The 3,740-nt window shown below is 31.9% G+C and overlaps 1 long non-coding RNA gene across 7 annotated transcripts; it reads right to left on the reverse strand.

Moving 5' to 3' along the window:
• Positions 1–686: 686 nt before the first annotated feature.
• On the reverse strand, positions 687–3,511 carry LOC141666936 (uncharacterized). Of its 7 annotated transcripts, XR_012552422.1 has the most exons (7): positions 3,367–3,507; positions 3,199–3,237; positions 2,852–2,996; positions 2,573–2,775; positions 2,245–2,314; positions 1,487–1,595; positions 687–1,103 (listed from the first exon to the last, which is right to left on the reverse strand). It is a non-coding gene; the product is annotated as an uncharacterized LOC141666936 (long non-coding RNA). The 7 variants fall into 7 exon arrangements; XR_012552425.1 differs by having other exon boundaries at positions 2,573–3,067; positions 3,367–3,511; XR_012552424.1 differs by having other exon boundaries at positions 2,573–3,018; positions 3,367–3,510.
• Between the last annotated feature and the right edge of the window lie 229 nt (positions 3,512–3,740).

Here is a 3,740-nt window from a genome sequence, read left to right on the forward strand (position 1 = left end):
GAAGAGAGAAGAGTTTGAATTTATAGAAGGAGAAAAGAAGGAAACCAGGAGACTCTTGAATTGCCCGGTTAATAAGTGTAATAATCACACAAACACACTTTACGAGTATTTAGAAGTGACTAGTTACTATTCCCCATGCAAGTACTCAAGAATCTTAGTTCACTTTCTAGGTTAACTATTCCCCGTGCAAATAAACAAGTACTCCCTACACAAAAAGTAACCCTTCCTATCAGCAAAATATTTCACTAGCACTACGCCATAAGTGGGCTATTGTAATACCTAAATGGTGTTACAATAGGCCCAAAAAACGTTACATTAGGTCTATTGTAACACCAAGGGGCGTTACGTATATGAGCATTACAATAGACACCCTAATGTAACACTTCATCGATCTATTGTAGCAGAGAAGAAAACGTTATAATAGGCAACTATTATAACACTAAAATGTTCAAATGTAACACAAAATTAGTGATACAATATCTTGATCAAGATTGCATAAGTGGAACGCACATGTGGGCTTGCGGGTCCTATATAACCTATTGTAACAGTCTTTTTTATCTATTGTAACACTAATTTTTGTAATTAAGCAACACTAGCATATGTAATGTAACACTATATATAATCATATATTACACTAAAATAGGGGCAAATATAAGCGTTAATTTTAATTTTTTTGAAATATATGCTTAATTTAAAGAACAATCCCATTAGCAACAAAACATCAAATTGTCATACATAAGAGTCTTAATATCCAAATTATATTACTAGATAACCGTGTCAACTCTATGCCATACTACCGCTTTACATCCAAACTAGGCCAACATCAACTATTTACACCCCAAACACATATCACATGTACGACAAAAGTACTACATTACAATAAAAGTACGTAGACAACAATAAACTGAGCAAGATATCAATGCAAAACAATATAAAATAGAATATCTAAGAATTTCTCCGCCTTGCCATGAGTGTCATTGTTGTCTTGATCATTTAAATTTCATAAAGAATAGTTTGTTCTCTTTATACGCTTCAACTCCTAGTCTTTGAACTCTCGAATAATATTCCTTCTACAATCTCTACAAAATCCCTTCTTGTTAAACCTGTCATATAAGACTAGTCATTTGATTGACAAGATATTAATGCATAGTAAATCTTTTAACTTAAATAAATCCAGACAACATATTTCTTAATTAATATATAAAACAGTGTATATGCTATATATCAGCTGAAGATTATCTTCTTCTAATATTGATAAGAAAAAAATTATCAGATAATTAACACGAGGGAAATTGGGTTGTAAATGACCTGTACAAGCAACCTTGTCCACTGAATAATCTATAACTACTGATTTCACATTATTTTTCACATTAGTAGATCTGATAATTTACGGTTACAAACATAAAAGCAAAACAATCAATTGCAAGCAAGATAAAAGCAGCAAAAAAGATTCGTGTCACAAAATCTAAGATAGTTGAGCTGGCACCTCAAGTGGAGCACAAGTCCGTTACAAACCAGAGCAGATGGATAATCCTGTTACTTGAGTGACATTAACAAACACATAAACTTTGTCAACCTTGGTGTATATGAACTCTCTGCATAAAATTACATACTTAATTAGTTAATTACATAGAGTAGATGTATAATGATATGTATTATTCGACAAAATAATAGGAGCATTTAAAGCATTCAAATTTTCATCTCTATTCGAAAAGTAGTGTGTATTTTTATTTGAATGTTTATTTTTCTCTATGCAAGCTTAAAAAAAGTGAACTCATCAAAACAACACTTAAAAATACATAAATAATATTTATGGACAGTGAAAAAAGTACCAATATGTGTTTGGAATGCTACAGCCAGAAAGTTTTAAATACATGGAATCTAGAAACAAAAAGATATAATTTCCAGGAAATAGAAAATTATTATGATGCAAAAGCGAGCAAAACGAAATAAGAGTGATGATTCAAAACACACCACATTTGGCAACAAAGGAAGAATCTTGCCGCTAATCTGTAATAAATCCTTAATTTCCTATGTTACTAATAAATAGTGATCCATGACTATTGAACATATAAAGTACATTCTATGTCAATTTCTGAAAGTAGGCATGTCTGATAAATTATAAATTATAAAGAAGTATAGCACATCTAGATTCTGCAAACCAGAAAAGAAAATTTAGATAAATTATAAGACTATACTTAGACTTTTCGAATGGAATCCATCTCGGTATAATGAGGAACTTACACAAGTGATCGGGTTGGTTCTGGGATAGATATGCATAGCGGATTGCCAGTAAAATGAAGAGTATGGAAATCTGCAATAACAAGTAATCATTGAGTGCATAAATAATACATAAATTATGTATACAAGAGAATATCAGGGATGTGTTGTACTATTATTTGTTTCCAACTACTTGTGATTTTTTTGGTCAGGGAGTTCAATAAATCTCAATCATTATTCGACAAACATAATTGAATTATAGTAGGCAAAAAGGCTTGCTGATAATGAGAATGAGTTGAATTGTTAAGCAGTTTAGAGAAGTTCTCATCCAACAAATCTTGTCTATACCCACCTGAAAAATCCTAGTAATTACCCACTATAAAACAAACATGTGCCACCAGCTTCTTATTGCGCGAAACCGAGGATACAAAATACGATCTACTAGCTATAGTTATTGGGTTATTCTTTGCTCTGGATGAGAGGGACACCATCTTCCCTCCAAATTATCTGTTCTCCACACAAAGCAGTAGCAACCTCCACTTAAACTTGATGCTCCTGAAAATAAACTCACGCTGTAAGAAAAAATTGAAGGAGAAAGGCAAGGAGCCATTATTACTTCAAAACATATTACTAAATAGGTGCTCAGGATTTCAAGACTTCTTGAAGAACTCTTGCAGCCAACTCATTTGCCGTATTAGTAGGAAGCACTAGAATGATTCTCTGGGAAAGGATACCTCCGATGTCATAATGTTCATATACGAAATGGATAGTGGGCCCTGAGTATAACAAATCTGAGATCTTGTGGCCAAATAAAGTGCAAGTGATAAGAAAACAAGACATACTCCAACTATTGACAAAAAACAGAACATAAATTATAAATTATTGTTGGTAAATTACATAGGAGAAATAGAGTTAGCAATTACAAGTAGTAACATACTTAATTATGCCCGTTCACAACAAGAAAGAGAGCTAAAATACCTGAAATCGAAGCCCCCAATTCGAAGATATGAAGAAGCCCTAAAAACAACAATAAAGAGCAATTAGTTGAAATTCAAATAAATACAAGCCCTAATTGAACTCAAAATTGAACCCCTAATTTAAAGAATGAGCTTTAAACCCTTAATTAATCGAGCCCTTTATACATACGATCAGGTTGTAGAAAGGATATAATGAGGTTACAGAGAGCGGAAGTGAGTTTGCCGGTGAGATTTTGAGATGGGGTGAGATGTGGTAAAGAGATAGGGAGGTACTTGTGAATAATGAGGGGGAGCGTGAAAAGTTAAAGTTACTTGTGAAATTAGGGGCGGAGCTTTTACCGCTATTGTAATTCACATGCCTTTATAATTAATTTTTAAATTTGTGAAGATTTTATTTTTTTAATTATTTTTAATTTTAAATTCAGTAAATAAATATCTTAACTATTATTTAACTAGTATCCTAATAATTAAAAAAATTACTTTCATGCAATTAAATCTTTTGTAAAAATCAAATATATATTTAATTTCTAGTTTTACGGTACA

The sequence above is a fragment of the Apium graveolens genome, chromosome 6 (genome assembly GCF_009905375.1).
Source record: "Apium graveolens cultivar Ventura chromosome 6, ASM990537v1, whole genome shotgun sequence".
Lineage (NCBI taxonomy): Eukaryota > Viridiplantae > Streptophyta > Magnoliopsida > Apiales > Apiaceae > Apium > Apium graveolens.